Source organism: Haemaphysalis longicornis, unplaced genomic scaffold (assembly GCF_048455015.1).
Source record: "Haemaphysalis longicornis isolate Haplotype H1 unplaced genomic scaffold, Haemaphysalis longicornis Haplotype H1 scaffold_2, whole genome shotgun sequence".
Classification (NCBI taxonomy): Eukaryota; Metazoa; Arthropoda; class Arachnida; order Ixodida; family Ixodidae; genus Haemaphysalis; species Haemaphysalis longicornis.
In genome coordinates, this window is record NW_027526295.1 from 285,132,089 (window position 1) to 285,150,276 (window position 18,188).

Sequence of the window (18,188 nt, forward strand, 5' to 3'; positions counted from 1 at the left end):
TGCGGGACCCCCGCAGCCTGTATCGGGCAGGGCCGTGCGTCGCCTCCCCATCCGGCGAGTTCTTTGGTGCGAAGTGTTGTTTCGCCTCCCCTGATGAAATGGGACGACGAATATGAAGCCGAAGAGGAAACGAAGGAAACTATCCGGCTCTCCGCGACAACATCGCTGGTGCTGATTGTTATTGTGCGCTCGACACCAACGCAATAAGCGGTCGGGTGGCCCTTCTGTGGCGCCGCTCGTTTTGTGATCGTTCAACGGCGCCGCTGTTTATTGCAGGACGGTCATGCCTTCAACACTCACTTATAAAGCGGCGAAGCAACATCTGGAGCATCGTTTGGATGAGGACGCGTGCGTTTTTCAAGGGGCGAAGTCCCTTAGGGGCTCGGGCTGTCGGCGTATCATGTCGTCATCCTCTCATGTTGTCGTAGTATGTAGTCACGGTACTAAAACACCGGGACAGTCCTTTTCCAATGCCTCGCGCTAGAGCGTAACGCGTACTAAAAGAACACACCAGGACACTCGTTTTCCAACACCTCGTGCTAGAACGTTTCATCTCCGTGGGGAAAACGCGCAATAAAAGAACTCACCGGGAAACTCGGCCCGCGCTAGAACGCCTCGTGCTTCAAAGACACGAGACTTACAGCTAATCTGTATACTTCTACCCCCCAACGGTTTAATCTCCGGGGGCAAAAACGAGAAGGCGCCAAGAATACACTTATAGATTGCATGCTTCGCCCCTCCCCAGGGTTCAAGTTAGTGAAGGTGGCCGGGATTTTTTTTTAACCCACCAAACGTGCGTACGTGGGGTTTCATGCACGATGCATACCATGGCGAAACCAGGCAGGCTTTCTGGTGTCGCTTTTTTGAAGCCAACATCAGCTCGGGGGGTCTGTTCTGTTGAAAAAAATCATTTCTGTTTTAACAAAAAGTGTGAACAACACGACGTATATATACGCAATGCATTTCCAATGTGCCAACACTATAGTGTCATGGTTCCCGCACGTTCGCAGTGTTAGGCGCAAAGGGTGAACCTTTGGCATATTTCAGCCAAGAAAAAGTGCATAAAACAGCGGCGCTAAATCAAATAAACATAGATGCTGGATTGTTTTGTTTTGTCGAAAAAAATAAAAAGCGGCGTCAGAAAGTGGCGAAGTAGTACCATAACAACGAAAAAAAAAAAAAAAAGATAAGGACGCCATCTCAGCTGTTGGTTCGAGCGGTGCCAATGACTGCATTTGGGTAACCGCACCAGTCCAGTCAACTACTCCACCACTCTTACAAGAGAGAGAGAGAGAGAGAGAGAGAGAGAGAGAGAGAGAGAGAAACCACTGTTGTTGCGTACGATATGCGAAGCATCGTGTATGAAGGCGATCGTGTTGTACGAAGATTCCCGGCGTCATCTGCAAGAAGAACGATGCGGCGTAGTTTCTGTCACTTCGCCACGGGTCACGTCACCGGGAAGTTTGGCGCCGCCGCACGCGCGAGCGCAATGGTCGACGCTGGCGCCGTCGGATGCGGGGAGCATGTGTCTCGTTTCGTTTGCTCACGAAGATTGTGACGCGCGGATGAGAGCGCACGTTTCTTAAGCAAGGCTTATATGGATAGGGTTCCATGTATGTTTCGTATCTGCTAACAGAAAGCCGCGTGCATTTAAAGCTCGAAGCATTTTATAGTGCGAGACGTTGGAAAACGGACGCCCTGGTGTGCGTGCGTGTGCAATATTAGCACCCGGTCATTATCAAAGTCGCGCGCCGTCCAACACACTCACTTGGACCTGAAGCCTGTACGTCTCATCACTTGGATGCGCATTTTGACTAAGTTAGCTAATAATAAGCATCATTTTTAAGTTCAAAAATAATTCAGACCTCAAGCTTACATGTCTCATCACTTGGACGCATTTTGAGTAGATTAGTTAATGATAGGCATCATTTGCAAAATCAAAACATGATTTAGACTTAAAGCTCGGACGTCTCATCCCTTGAATGTGCAGGTTGGGTAGATTGGTTATCAATAGGCACCATTTCCAAAATTAGTAGACACTCAGGTAGACATTAAAGGTTTATTGTCCAAGGATTGCCGCTGTGCAGTCCGCGTCGGCCATGTCTACGTTCGCAGCGCCCTCATTTCGTCGGCGGTTGAAGCTCTTGCCGGAGGCGCACGCTTGCATGTCTGGTTTCCTCCGGCTCCTTTGGGAGGCGATCCCGACGTCAGGACGAGCTGTCATTCTCCTTTTCAATTTTACTTCTCTTCTCACAGAGAGGAACGGCTCACGATTTTTTTTCAACAGCGTTATTCTGTATTTCCTCTTGTATAAAAGTGCATGCTGCTTTTATTATTACTTTTTTAGGCGCGTGCGCATCTGCCGACAACTATACAAAAATGTACAGAGCCCGTAGAATTGCGAACCTGCAACAGTTTTCCTATTTCATCCCGTAACCTTGTTTGTGGTCGTGGAAGTAAGCATTCATTCATTCATTCATTCATTGCAGACGCACTTTCGTCGAGGAGTTGCTACCTGCAGCTCACAAGCGGCGAATGCTTTGCACTTCGAAAAAACTGGAACACGAGCTTGCACGCAGCGCGAAAAAGTAAAACAAAAACAGGAGCAAAGAAAACAGTCCCCTTCCTTTTATCTGTTCCGCCCACATTGTTCATTTTCGGAAGTTTGTATTCAGCATTCGTTCAGCCCGCAATGAAGCGCCGTTGCAGCACCTTTTTTATTCGTAGTGAACCGTCAAAACCGCCCATAAACTGACTGTAGTTCACGAGCCCATCATAAGGATGACTGCACCTCTAAAACAGCCCTTTAGAGCAAGTTCTACCCCTCCCATGACTTCAGGTTCATTGGAGAAAACCGTTCACCGCCATCAAGTTCGTCAGCTGCCTGGACGTGTGTTCACACCAAACGACACTTTCGGCACGGTCGTTGACGCGGTTCCTAAAGCCGCTCGAGACGGTTTTTACAGCAGCACTGTAATGCACTCTACTACTATGGCTTGCGACGGCCATATTCATTGTTTCGCGCACTGTCGCCAGACTATGCCAAGAACCTGGAGTCATGAATAGTAAGTCAAGTAGCACTGAGGACCTGCTGTACTCAACAGAAGAGGTTACGGAAGGCGCTTGGGCGTCCGCCTTGTTTAATTGTTGCCGGGGGAAAAGGACAGTGATTATGAGCACATGCGATTCAGAGTATGAGTGAAAGTAAGAACAACCTCGGCACCTCAACCCAAATGCGACGCCTAACATAATGCAGCCTAACAGAGACAGAGCATTTTAGGTGCGGAGCACCTTAGGACCGCACAATGTTCGTTCGCGTACGTGCATGCGCATAGCATTTACAATCGCAAAAAATCACACAGCTCCGGCAGGATCCGAGCCTGTGTCTGGTAGACCAGAGAGAGTTAGTGTCAGTCGTCAGACCGTGAGTTAGTACCCCAGAGTCAAACGGCATACTTCCTCGCCTGTAACGGTGCGGAGTACCTTGGGACCTCCCAATGTCCGTCCGCGTCCATCCGCGCGGACACCACTATCAAGCGAAAATCAAGCGAAATTCTATTTGAGCCGTGAGTTGCAGTTTCATTTATGGAATAATCAAGGTGTAACTCACGCCTCAAATCGAATGACGGTCGGGGCGCAAATCGGATGTCACTCGGGGCGCAACTTGGATGTCATTTCGAGTCCCCATACTCCGCACCCTCGCCATCATCCACGGAGTGGAGATGCTGCCATTTTTCTGCTTTTGCCTTCTAGATATTTTTTCTTTTCAGTTAAAGTTTTAGTAACATTGTTGAAAGGAAAGTGATACTCGTGTCTAAAATTTACCGCTCGCAATAGCTGAAAATTCACAGAATGTTATGTAAATACGCTTTTGTGTCATCTTCACTTCACAACACAGAACTATAGACTTTTTTTGGGCACAGTGTAGTCCAATAATCAAAAGATCTTGCGAGTTTTTTTTTTTTCGCATATTTACCTTCGTAAGATACTAACGCTACTAAATTGATTTTCGCCCGCCTGCACAGAATATTAACATTGTCTGTTGGAAGTTAAATCTAAATGTCAACGAGCGAGTTTTATTATTTTTTTTCGTTACACAAAGTTTAGATAGACATTGCGAACTGTAGCGAGTTTTCGTCGCTGTTATGACGATATTTTCGGTTAACCTGCTGGCAACATTGTCCGCTATTCGTAGTGTAACGGAATTTCCGTTTAACCTGTCGGCAACATTGCCCGCTATTCGTAGCACACTTGACAAGCGTTGACTTCGTCCTTCACGCACGACGACGCGCGAGGCCGCAAAGTAAACGGGCCGACGTACTCCATCCCATTCGCACCGGAAGACAAGACGGCAGAAGCGGGGTCGGACTGAGGAGCACGCCGAAGGGGAGCAGAAGCAAACTCGGAGCCTCCTTCCTCGCCGGCCGTCGAAGTCGCCGCCTGCCGCCCCTCCGATGCAATTTGCATATCAGAGACGCCGAGCCAGGGCACATGTGCAGAGGCAAGCGGCCCCCGCAGCAGCGACCGAGCAGTTCGGCTGGCACCGAGCAGGCCCCTGATCCGTGCCGTTAATCCCCGCCGCGCTCTGCCACCTGAGCTTCGAAAAGCGCCGAGGCCAAGGGCCCGAGCCCTTCTCCCTATCGCTCTTGTGCGCATGCGTCTCCCCCCCGTGCGGCGGCGGCCGTGATGGTTCCCCAGGGCTGCATGCGCCTCCGCTGGGCGGGCGAGCGGGGATCCTTCTGGCGCGGACGAGTGCTTGCGCTGCCTTAATTCCCTCTTTCTCTCCGGCCCATCCTTATCCATCCCACAATTGCCACTCCACTGCGCGTCGGGAAGGAGAAATTAATTCGCATCTGCAGTTTATGCCATCCTGCTCTTTTTCTTTTTCTTCGTTAAGCTTTCTCGTTGCATGCATCAGCCGAGTCGTGCCTCCTTTTGTCGCTGTTCACAAGTTTCCCAGCGGAGCTTTGACGGAACTGGCCCTTGGTTCCCACTTGCCTGTACCTTCTATGGACGTCGCTTGCCCCCCCCTTTTCGCCCCATTTCCTGTCGAGCTGCTCTGTGCAGTTAAATCACTACCGACTTCGCGCGTTTACTTTCGAATTTACCTTATGCGAGTTCGCCGAGTATCGACACGTATGCGTGAATATGGCGCGGGAATAATTATTTCGGCCTGTTCTGTACTGTTTTTCCTGTCCCACAAAAAGGGGATCTTTATGCACGCGCGCAGTTGTTCTCATGTAGAAGTATTCACCGACGTGTGGTGGGCACCTATCGGGTATGCTATGGAGCCTTCATGCTGGACAGATACTCTGAGTCGTGTTTCGCACAGTTCGCCTCCGATATGACCCACGAATTTATGCAGCCGCCGCTGACTGGACACCGCTACGTGAACAAGACACAAGGTTAAACTGCCAATAAAAAGGAAAACATTAATGTATCATTGTCCCACACGTTTCAACCTATTTGACAGGTTCCCCGGAGCTGTCGTTCCACGCACGCAAAACAACAATGGTCAGCATTGCCAGTCTTCCACCAAACAGCTTTGTTCTTATCGAGACAAGTACTGCCCCGGCTGCTAAACAGCGTGAAAGGGATGCTGGTCACATCGGTTAACCAACTGGGCTATTTTTTTCTCTGAACGGTCCGGACTCCTCATATTTCTAGCCACGCATATACTATCCGTCATCGCACGTGAGCCTCTTCTGCGCTGATGAACGTGCATTAAAGACACGAATGAAATGGTTTCCATAACGTTACCCACCAATGGAAGGATAACATGGCATTTAGAGCGTGGGTTCATCTGCATCGCCTTGACGCATGTTCAACCTGTCGCGGCGAAGGAAACCTGTTTCGTACAGTTCGGCCGCAATCTCTACACATAAACACGCTTGGTATGCGGGGGAAGGGGACAGCCATTCTACCCTCTTCTCATTGCAAATAACGGCGATAACGTGACAGCGCCCCTGCGTGGCATGTAAGCGCCACGCGCGTCAGAAGCGGCGGGGGACAGCAGCGGCGCCATCTGGCGCTCCCCCATCGTCGCTTGGTGGTGTCTGCGGTGGGTGATTCGGGGCCATTTAGCGGCAGCTAAGCTACCCGAGATTAAGCGCGCCATCAGCGCGATCCTCTGATCCACCATGAGCCCCGCTGGGGCGGAACGGGGGATTGAGCGAAAGCTGATATTAATTTTAAAGTCAGAGCTCAGGCACCCCAAAGTATCAGCGTGTGGGCAGCCGTTCGCAGCCCGCTCCGTACCCGACTGGTGTTTCGCTCTGCGGGAGCGAAATAAGTATTCTGATGAGGCCATACAGCTGCTCTTATAGCCTAGAACGTATAATCTGGAACTTACGAAAAAAAGTTTATTTTTCCTCCCCCTCTTCCTCCTCCTACTTGACAAAATGTTTTTTTAGTTCAAGGTAAAGAGCATGTACACATGGTTTAAGTAAATATCAAATTTGGGACTTCTTTGTTCGAAATACAAAAAAAAGAGACCATAGTTTCTCCAAAAACTGCCGTTTTTAACTCTATGTTTAAGGCTGCGTGCCGTTTTCAAAATCTCGCTCATCTTTCTTCTCGCCATTTCATCTAGTTACAGAGAGAACAACTTCGGTTCCGAACACGAGCGGATCAAATTTCGAGAACAACAGGCCCGCGGGATTTGTTCGTGCCTTGCTTCCTCCTTGAGGTTGCAAGTGCAAGTGCGCACAATACACATCACATCCTCTGTGCCTTTGTCACAGCCAAAACAAGTATGAAGGATGAGTCAGTCCCGAACCCTGTTCTCGCTACCTATAAAGAAAAACGACAGAATCGTTGCTCTGTCACAAGCCCGTCATCACAAGACAGCCATACACGAAGCTTTCTGAAGGTTTGAGGCTGCGAGGCCAACAATACCCGGGACATTGTTTTTTTGCGGAACGCACTTCAAAAGGTAATCGAACGATTCGCCCCCGCATGCATGCGTCGAAACTGAGCCGGCCAAAGCGCAGTTTCCAGGCCCGCGAACACAAAAAGACGCGGCGGCAGTGCGCGGTGGCGAACGAGTGACGGCCCCGAGCGGACGATGCGAGCGCAAGGTCACCAGCTGCGGCACGGTCACGTGTCATCCCATCCGTCAGCGGTGACCGCTGCGAGACGCATTGTCTCCGCCAGAGCGCTGTCACTGTGCGCTCGCTGCCGCCTAATGCAATGCACAGAGAACGAAACGCAGAACTTCGGCAATGGCGAGAGGCTCACGCAGTACCTTTCACCATGCAAGCATCGGCCATTGATTCGATCAACGGTTACTAAAGCAGAGCTCTTCGAATTTCAGAAAACACGCGGGCTTGATTGCGGCGAAAGAGAACATGAGCGTTTCATTCTTCATTCTCGAGGCGGAAACGCGACACGCCGTACGCCAACCTCTTCCTCAGCATTCGAACAGCTGCAGAGCTGTTTAGGCCGAGCATTGTCATTCCGCATATAGCCTCAAAAAACCTCGAAGCCTCAAGAAAAAAATATGGTTAGGGAGGTCCCGGGAATTGAACCTGGGACCTTTACGCCGTGAATCGGGCAACCTAACCAAAGGTCCGGCCCAAAGGCCCGAAAAATGCTTCCCGTGGTCGGAATTTGGTCCCCAATGGGAGACTTGTCAAAGCCTGCGGACGAAACGATCCGGGCCTGCCAGTCATGGGGAACCTCCAGCGGCAAGTTCGCAAATAAATATGAGTGAGGTGCAACAGCCGGGTCTCCGACGAAGGGACAGGAGCTCGGCTGTTTCTCCAGCCTTGCAGCACTACAGTGCAAGCTGCGCCAATTTTCTAAGTGCCGAGCAATTTGGGGCCCCGCCTGCAGGTCATCGTAGCTCGTTCGCTGTCACAATGTCAAGCGACTGCCGGAATCAGGCGGCGCAGTTAATAGCGGACCCAAGTAGAGCCCCGTGGCATTACGGCGGAACAGACCTCAACAGAGGCTTCGAAAAACAGGCGGTTTATATAGTCATAACCGATCGAAACTCCTGAACCGCTGGCGCTCGTCATCTCCCCGTTGTTTAGCGCAAAGAAAACTGCGCGTGCATTTGGGGCAAAATCAGCGTATATAACCGGCAGCCCCCGCGTCCATTTAGTTACGCGTTCACCCATTGGGTTGGTTTTTACGATACTAAGCGAAAAAAGTGGCCGCCAAAAACGGCGCGTTCCAAACTGCGCAGTAAGGCGCCGGCACGTGCGAGATGCCGCTCGCTCTGTTCTAGAATAGTGCCTAGAATATACCATATTCTAGGCATATATTTCAAGTATATTCTAGGCACTATAGTTCTGGCAGGGGGTGCGCGAGCACTGCAAAGGTGGGACATCTGAATTGCATTGGACAAACCTCCGTTCGGTTCATCAGGAAAGGAGTGAGGGCGGCGTAGTGCGGGATGGGTGAAGAAGAAGAAAATAACTTTATTCCCACAAGGATCCCCTAATCCGGAGCTCCCGGGATAGCCGACAGGGCCTTCTCTGCGCGTTCAGTGAGTGTCCTTTGCACTTCCACGCTAGAGTCGGCCAGCCTCCTTTCCCATGAAGTAGGGAGAGGATTGGGTAAGGGGGGAAGGTTAGGGTTCTGGTATACAGCCCATTATGGCGAATGCACTTCCGACTGTTTTCACGTTGAGTGAAACGGCTTTAATTTTTATATTTCCTTTTGAGGTGTAAAGATGACTCGAACTGAATTTTTACAGAGTAATTCCATCTTATCCAGCGTGGCACTCAACCAGTGTTGTACACGTTCCCCTAAAACAGGAACGAAAGCTCGTTCCACGTTCATTCCCAAATTTGAAACTAGTTCCCGTCACAAGTTCCTTTATTGCGAAAGGAACGCGTTCTAGTTCCACTTCGAAAATTGGAACGTGTCGTTACATTAACGTTGTATTTCATTTTTTTTAAATTAAAATATGGTGTCGGATAATCCTGAGGCGAAATAAAGTGAGAAATTTAAACTCACATCGAAGTACGTATATTATACGAATATGAACGCCGCCGGCAGCAGATTATCTGGAGACAAACAGAATCCAAAGAAACGCTCCTAGCCGATTTTTTTTTTTTTTTTTTTCAGGGAGAACCGGACAAACTCCAGACATGTATAACTGCGATTTTGCTGCTCGTCTGTTGTAGGTGGAACACACGTGACACTTGCCACTTCAGTCTTACAAATGCGCAGTAAGGTTACTGCGCTTCAGATATGCGAATAGAAAGTTACTCACATGCAGGAACGCAATTAAATGTCTTGCATTAGAAACCGCGTCGAAAGGAACATTACATAAGCCTTTATTGAATGCTGATCTCATATTAAAGTTTATTTAAAATGCCTTAAAGGCCCCTTTGCAGGGATATTGAGCAAAGGGGTTACAAAAGTGAAGTTTTGCGGATCGTATACAGCACAAATTTGCGAGTAACAAAACACAGCAGAACAAGTAATGGCTACGAGGTTCGCAATACAAGTTTAAGTAGGAAGACGATAACAAGCAAAAAAAAAAAGTAAAAAACGTAGTCACACACGAAATCTACGCGCAAGAATTACAAAGTATACCGAACACAATCACGGTAGTAAAGGCAACAACAAAAGGTATCCAAGTATGTGGACGTGCGGTGGTTAGAAATACGTACAAGAGAAAAGCACAGGAAATAACACGGAGCTTAATCACGCGAGTAAAAAACATTTACACTATAAAAATACAGTCGAACAAAAAGTGCGACACTACAAAGTAAAAGAAACAACAAAATAAAAAAAAAGTAATGAGAAAACAAGAAAACAGGTGCCGCGGTATAGAAACGACGAATTCTTTGGTTCTTCAAACAGAAAAATTTAACGACATAACAAAGTTACAGGATGTGGCAGAAGAGAAAAAATGCAGTATGAAAAAATATGAAAACAATTAGTGCGAAAAAATTCCCGAATGCATGGCCGCAACTAAGTAGAGTCCCTTGTTTGAACTCAGCAAGAGTTGCATCTCGGTGTTGGAGTCAGACAGACGAACCCGTTTTCTCGTCAACACTTCATTGACAATGTTGTAGAGCCGTACCACGGAAGTGCTTGAGGGTACTGACGTGTTGTTCCGCGGCCTCCGCGATCGGCTGCCGGCGGCGCGCCGTTGCAACGGCGCGTCGCCGGCATCCGATCGCGGAGGCCGCGGTTGTATGCTTGAAGAAAAGTTGGTTCAGTCCGTTTAAATTCTTCATCTGCGACAGCGGCTAGTCAACTGGTACCAGCAGGTACCGCGACCGCTCATACTGTGCCTCGGCTGGAACGGTTCGGGGCCCAAAGGAAAAGAGATCCTCAGGCACGGACGAAGTGGCAAAATCTGCGCTGGATGGCTGGGTCACCACAGCCAGCTCTAGCTCCGTCTTTATGTCGTTGGTCGCCTTGTCTCGCACAGAATTGTCTGGGATCCATGATATGATGAAGCAACTGGCGACAACGAGCTCGCACTTTCCTTTGAGGGGTCTAAACCTGCAATCCCGAAAAATTCCCGGTGACCCGGTGACCCTGCAATCCCGGTGACCCTTCGAATTATCTAACAGCGAGGGAAACTCCCTTGACAACAACGCACCCGCGACTCCGCGCACCAATGCGGTAATTACCCCTGACAATACGGTTTCTCAAGGTCCCTGCAGCGCCGCTTGGACTTGGAAACCTTTCCCGGCAGGGAACGATTCCATCGGACAGACGCGCGTCCTGGTCTCCCCAGACCAACGATGAAAGGTGAAAAGAATACTCGCGGCATCGCTATTCACCCGTCGAACGCTGCGTAAGCTCAACCGGCATGAAAGAAAGCACAAGCTGCGGCCTGTTGCGTGGCTATTCTTCTGCCTTTGACCTTCGAGGAAGCACGTTCCGCTAAAGGGCGGGTAAATTGGCCAGCTTATAGGAAGAGAAACACAGTAGCGACTTGATTTTTGTACTCGAGCCTTGGCCTCAAAAACAGCCAATTCCTAGCGATGTAACGTTTGCAGAAGGAACGCCGTTCCTGCCGTTCCTTCAAAAACCTAACGAGTTACCGCTACAGATCCACCGACCCTTAATCGAACGGTGGCGTTCCTCCGTTCCTCCAAAAAGGAACTAGTTCCAGGAACGTCGTTCCGTACAACACTGCACTCAACGATTGTAATACAGTTGAGGATGGACGAATCCAACCTGATTGTACGAATTTTTCTCCTCTACAGGCTCCTGGCAGTAACTCTGCGCAGATCATAAGTTCCAGATCTGAAGAAATACCGCGCTCAGCGAGTCACTTTGTGGCACTTCAAGTTTCTTAGGTGGAGTTTAAACCATGACGAAAAGGTATTATGGTATATACAATACCATATATATAAAGGTATATAAAGGTATACAATTCGCGGTCAAGTATTCTTTCACTTTCGTTTGACAGACAGACAGACAGACAGACAGACAGACAGACAGACAGACAGACAGACAGACAGACAGACAGACAGACAGACAGACAGACAGACAGACCAAATTGTCCCGTTTAGGTAGCCCAAAAAAGACAATCGTATATAAAATGAAATTTTAGGTATACGCGTCACTTTGCGATGACAACTAATGTAGCATCTCCAAACATAGTTTTCACAAGGAGGGAACCTCGGTTTATGAGACCAAAACCGCTCCCGCCGTGCAGGTTGGTAGTTTTGCAGATCTAGAGCAAACAAACCTTTCTCCCGGGCGGTGGGCTATACGTCACAAGGCCGGCGCCCTGATTCGATATGTCCGATTAATGTAAGTCTTGAAATCTAAGGTTTGACGAAATCTCGTCTGGTCGGGTAAAAGGTTCGTAGTTCGAAACTTGCGGTCCCCGACCAAAGGTTTATTAAAAGCGTAGAAAAGAGTCGTTTCGGCTTCCGTACGGAAGCCTTGTTCAATGAGCAAATAAGCCCGAAGCACGAAGCTTTTGAAGTGTGCCGAAGTAATCGCCCCAGGCATCTTGCATACGTCGGAGGGAGATTGCCTGCATTGTGGTTAAGGGTTTTCTCTGTCGTTTGTATAATCAGGGACTCGAGATATCAGCGTGACAGCCATTTCTTCTCTTTGGCGATAACTTATGCGGCTTCCCAGTCTATTTTGTGAGTTCTGGCTTCCACGTGTTCCGCTAGAGCGTTCGAAGCTATCTTCTTGTTTCTAACGTCGTTCTTATGCTCGCGCAATCGTCTTTCAAAATTGCCGCTCTCACCAATGTAGCAGTAACCGCAGTCTGCGCACGGAACTCTGTATACTACCCCAGGGAACTTCTCTTTGTTGATCCTGTCTTTGACGGCCACCAGCTGGTGCCTCAGCTTGCGCGCAGGGACATGAGCGACGTGAACATCGTAGCAGCGCAAAACACGAACCAAAGATTCAATCACCATGACGTTCAACGAGAACGTCCAAGAAAGGTAGACGGCCTGCAGCCTCGTCCTCAACAGTGAATTGGATGGCTTCTTCCATTCCGTTCAAGTGTTCTGTAAAGGCACCTAATGAGTCCCTTTTAATAATGCAAAAGCAAACATCCACGTACCGTAGGAAGACCTTGGGACGTGGTTCGACGAGGCCAGTGCTCGAGTTTCTAGTGCTTCCATGGCCAGGTTGGCGGTTGTTACCGAAATGGACGCACCCCCCATAGCTGTGCCATAGACCGGCTTGTAGATTTCCCCCCGTAAAAGGAAATACGTGTTCTCCAGGCAAAACTACAGCAGCCCCTTCAAAAGATCGGTTGCTTCGATAGGGTTTCTTTCACCCAGTCCGTCGTCATGTTCCAGCGCAGTTCGGCAAACCTGCACCGCAAACCGTTGGTCGGTGGCGGCAAGTTTTTAACTATGAATGTAAGTCTTCGTCTAGTGAATATCGCTTAGTGGGAGATAATTTAGCGTGAGTAACCGAGTCAACCGATGGCTTGGTAGCTCAGTTGCTGCTCCAAGTGCGCCGCAGACTTTGTTGTGTTCAAGTCTGGCGCAGGCGTGTGTGACGGTGCAAACCCGGGCCGTCTAAGTACTGTCATGAGGTGATTGCTGAAGTGATATAGTCATATAGTGTTCGATCGCTGCACCCAGTGATATAGCTTCTTGTCGTATGACTAGACAAAAACATGGTGGTGGTGGTGCCAAAAGAGATGGCTCATACCCACTCAGGGGGATTGGCCAGGAAAGGGGCGCTCACAGAGAGAAATTACAAAGTAATTAAAGAAAGACATTTAAGGAGGTAAATAAAATATTAGGGAAATATATACAGAAAAAAAACTGCTCAAACATGAGACGTAGCATCAGGAAGTGTTGAAAACAACATAAAATAAAATAAAAAAATAAAGGAAAGAAAACATGAAAAGTACGTAGAGAAATAAAACAAGAAGGGAAGCTGGCGAAGGAGAGGCAGTGGGCGGGAAGGCACTGATAGTAGCGATCATACACGCAGGGATCTTTTTGAGGGAAGCCCGGCATGGCCTGGGGCTAGCACGGGAGACGGCCAGATTCCGAAATGAACAAGTGCACGGCGGAGCAAAGATCTGCGCGGCTAAAACCCAGTGCCTTCGCCCCGAACGATAAGATCAGAGGAACAGACAGTGGGAAGGCCAATTTGTTAAAGCTGTTTTCCAAGTATCTTTTTCGTATGGAGGAGTACCGTCGGCAGGAGAGGAAAAAATGTTCAGCTGTTTCTAATTCGTTACAAAATGCACAGAGTGGTGAAGGGGCCAGATTGCAGCGATACAAGTAATAATTTAAGTTTGGGACACCACACCGAAAGCTGGTGAGGGTAACTTCACAAGCTCGTGACTGACTAATCCGGCACTTCCATGAGTGCCTAAGGTGCTCGAGGTCATAACTTGCGTACGCAGATTCCTCCATGCTTTGTAGCAGGCCTAATCTTCGAAAGCGTGCCGAGGTGACAAAATTTATGGGTGGTAGAACCTCCATCACTGGGCCATCCACTGCAATGCCCGCCAGAGTGTCGGCCGCTTCGTTGAGCCAGATACCTGCGTGTCCAGGCACCCATACCAAACGAAGTTTTTGTAAAGACGGAGGCAGTAAATACCCAAGGGCCCGACGTAGGGGAGAAGACTTTGAGCGCGATAGGGCAGTGCAAACAGAAAGAGAATCTGTAAGCACAATTGCGTGGTTTGTATCCGAATGTAGCTTTCTAAGGGCCAAAACAATCGCTAGATATTCAGCATGAAAAGATGTAGTGAAGTCAGGCAATCGGAGGGAAAACGCCCAATCCAAACCGGGAGAAAAAATTCCCACTCCTGCCTTCTCATTCCGCACAGAGGCGTCGGTTGCAATGATTACATGGGAGGGGAAACCGGTAAGGTGATCTTGCAAAAGGCCCGTTAAAAGGCTCAATGGGAGTAATTTAGCATTCGTGGGAAAAATTTCATCAAAGGCTATCTCTAAAGATGATACTGAATGATTAGGAACAGGGACAGACAAAAGGGCCACATGTAAGGGGTCTAGTAAAGACTGTACAACTATAACCTGCGGGCGTTTGAATCGGGGCCATGGACTGCTGAAAAACAGCGAAGGCCATGTTACGAAGGCAGTTTGCGGTCTAGATATGGGAGACGCCATTACCCTTATGAATGCGTCAACAGTGAGGACATGCATGCGGAAACGTAAAGGGGGAATTCTGGCTTCCATATACAAAACGTTGATCGGTACATATCGGGGAAGACCCAGGCATAGTCTTAGGGCTTGACGTTCCAGCATTACTAGCGGCCGAAGTTTGTGCTGAGGGCTTCCTGAAAAAAGCACACATCCAAATTCTAGGATTGGCCGGACGTACATTCGGTAGATCATTAATAAAGTGGCACGGCGCATACCAAATCTCTTATTACTTAATCTTCTCAAAACAGAGACAGACCGTGCTCCTTTGGTAGAAATATAATCAATGTGTGGGCGCCAATCCAGATTGTACTCATATATTATTCCCAGGTATTTTAAAGAATCGACCTGGGGGTAATGCTCTGCTCTTGCTTTGTCTTCCTCAAATACCGGCTTTACACTGCTCGCGACGGAAGGTGTTCCTCAAGACAAAATCTGCCGCCGCACCAGGAGATCGAGAACTGCGGTGAACCGGATAATCTAGGCTTTAATCTATGGAGATGGACGGGTGGAGGATGCAGGTTTGGATGTCGTTGTGGCTGATCGGCAACCTAGTATCAGTTAATTGATAATTCCTCCTCTCTCCTTGTTGTGGCGTTCCTTTGGGAGGCGAAACTTTTGTAATAAAACTATAGTGTTTGGCGTTTTGAAGGAGATAGGGAAGCCCGCAGGAAATGAGCTTTGCCCGACCTCTGATTTTCTATATCAGTAGTACTCGGCCTTTAGCGTGCTGAGGACTTCTACTGGGCTTGCAAAAGGGATGGGGGGCCCCACGATGAAACATGTTGATACGTGTCGTATTGCCAGACAATTCTTGCAGCCAAAGTCTCTCATACACATATTTCTATGCCCGCTTTTTTGTGCGTGTGGCTTCCTTGCGTAACTGAAACGTTGCGCAAAAAAAATAATTATACACCCCTCCATCTAATGACGACGGTTGAACGCTAAGCTTTTTCGTGATGGATTATTTGGTTGGCCAATCCCACACTACGAGTATGTGCTACTCTGAGGGTACGCACCACTTTTCTGGAATACCCACAGCAGCTATCGGGTGTGCACTCCGTAGGCCTAACGTTTGGGTTTGGGGTGTACGGCGTGAATCGCTACCTGCTGCTTGGCGTTCAGTGGACAACTTTAACGGCGAAGCTGTTTATCAATTCATTGATTCCGGCGTTTCACCAAACTCAGCATAAATCACCATCACCGGCAGGATTCGAGCCAGTGTCTGGTATACCAACGGAGTCCGTCGTCTTACCCACTCGGCTACGACCGTGAGTTAGTACCCGAGAGTCCAACAGCTTACTCAATCGGCTGTGACTGTGGGGAAAGGAATCACGCCACCTGCTCAACACAGAACACGTGATAGGGTACACGTTGCACCTGTGCACGCCTAATTTAAAGGAACGGACCACCGATTTTTGTCGCGTATATGTTCTCTAGCTCATATGAAAGCCAGCGTTTTATATAGCCCGGTAACCACAAGCTATTTATAACCAAATTGACGGAAATAATTTTAATTGGGCACCAAACTTACTGAAATCGGAAGGGTGGCGGTGCAAACCTAGCAGCTACTGTAACTGCTGGAACGTTTATTCACTTACTGATAACATTTTAACACGAGTATTTGTATAAGTTTAAATTGTATATGTATTTCTAAACATTATTTCAAAAATTTTTAAGACACGCCGCCCGTCGCCGCTGGGTTGCTTTCAGTGTGGCTAACTGAGCCTCCATGCCAAGATTCAACGGCAGCGTTAAGTAAACAGACCCAGTGAAGGATCTTTGACGATTCTGCCTGAGTCAGGGGCGTTTCTTCTGCCGAAATATTCGATTTCAGTTCGCAAATACGCCAACGGCAGCTTTAAAAAAAGAAAAAGGACGCGCCTGGGGAGAATCCAACTGCCGACCTCCCCAACGTGAACCCAGGTCCTACCTATCGTCCATCCCAACACATGGCGTCTTCGTGAAAAATAGACTAGTGAATTAAAAAAAAAACACATAAAGAAATAAAAAAAAAGCCCGCGATTTACACTTCTTTTAGCTGGGGACAATTTTTTAAATATATACCGCTTTTCATTTCGCATACAAACAAAAGTGGGTTGTGCCACGCTACTGTATGTCATGGTTGCCAGCATTATTTTTGGGAGCACATGTACGGTTCGTAGATCTAAAAATTTCGGTTTAAAAAGTTCTAGGGCGTTATTAGCGAAACCGTTTCTCGTTAAGGGGCTTTAAAGGATGCCCTTTCATTTGGAATAGAGAACATATACTCGACAAAAATCGGTTGTCTGTCCCTTTAAGTGTAATCGCTCCGTTTGTTCGTTCTGCTTCTTCGATTTGCCTATTTTTCGCCATTATAGCAACAAAGATGGAGTAAAGGTCGTTGCGGCAGCGAATAAGAAGCAAATCGGTCGCAATCGTGGACTTAAACCGTCGTGATGGTCGTGAAGGTTGCGTACAGCTCCGCTACCTTCAAGTCTTACGCGTCAGTGCGAGCTCCCTTCATTTTCTTAGCGGGTGCCGGTTTGAGGTGTTAAACCCCAAGATTTGACGTTATGCTGAGCGTCATAAACTTCAAAATGGGAAGTTGTTCCTAACGTATTAAGGCTAACAGTCTTACGGCACGCAGAGCAACGCCATTCTTCCCGAAACGAAATCTTTGGTTGTCGTCATGGAGCAATTGGGATAGACGCCGGCTTCATTACGCAAAGGACCCAGGTTCGATTCTGGCCATTGGAAGCGTTTTTTACTTTCACTTCACCCACGATCCTTCGTCGCCATCGTCAGAGAAAGTTCGCTTTCCTTCAGGGCGTATTTGCATACAACGGCATACAAAGGACACTTAAGCTTCGCTTTAAAAAGTCAACTTTAAAATTTGTGCAATTAGGAGAAGTTATTTCACCATGCTTTGTGGCAAAGCCACTTTTTTGAGTTGGCGACAAGGTTTGGAACTTGGGAGTGTAACGGAGGGATCCACGGACACTGCGAAGTGCCCTCACGCATCCCTTTCGGCTTACAAAAGACAAAAGGTTGAGATTGGGAGAGAACATTTCACTGCGAGAACTGCTCTTTGTGTTAAAACGTTACATTTAGCACTAAGCCCTCCTTCAGGTCGAGGGAACAATTGCAGTCACAGTTAAATTACGTGCCATAATTTCGAAGGTCCCGCTTCGCGTCCTTCGTTGGTGTATTTAATTTTTTAAAAGCAGGACGATTTAATTTTCTTAAAGCAGGAATTTATGCCGCAATACTCGGTTGTAAAATTCTTCTCACTTGTACAGAAAGTTCAGCCACACTACTAGTATCGTACGAAATATTGACAGCAGGTTGATGTCCACTTCAAGTTCACAATGTAAAAAAACACAGGCCAGTTTCGCGACCCAAGAAATCTCGGCACAGCGTACACCCCCTATTGGCATATCTTTAAAGACTTGCACCAATCTCTCAGAGACTGAAATACGTGAAGATTTCCTGTCTTCTAGTTTCTTTTCAGTGACGCATGTTGTTGGGCTAGTTGGTTCATCATGCTACGTAAAACTGCGACAAGGAAAAGAGGAGGTGGGACGTGTTCAGTGGTTTGCTTGAGAATGGTCAACCGGT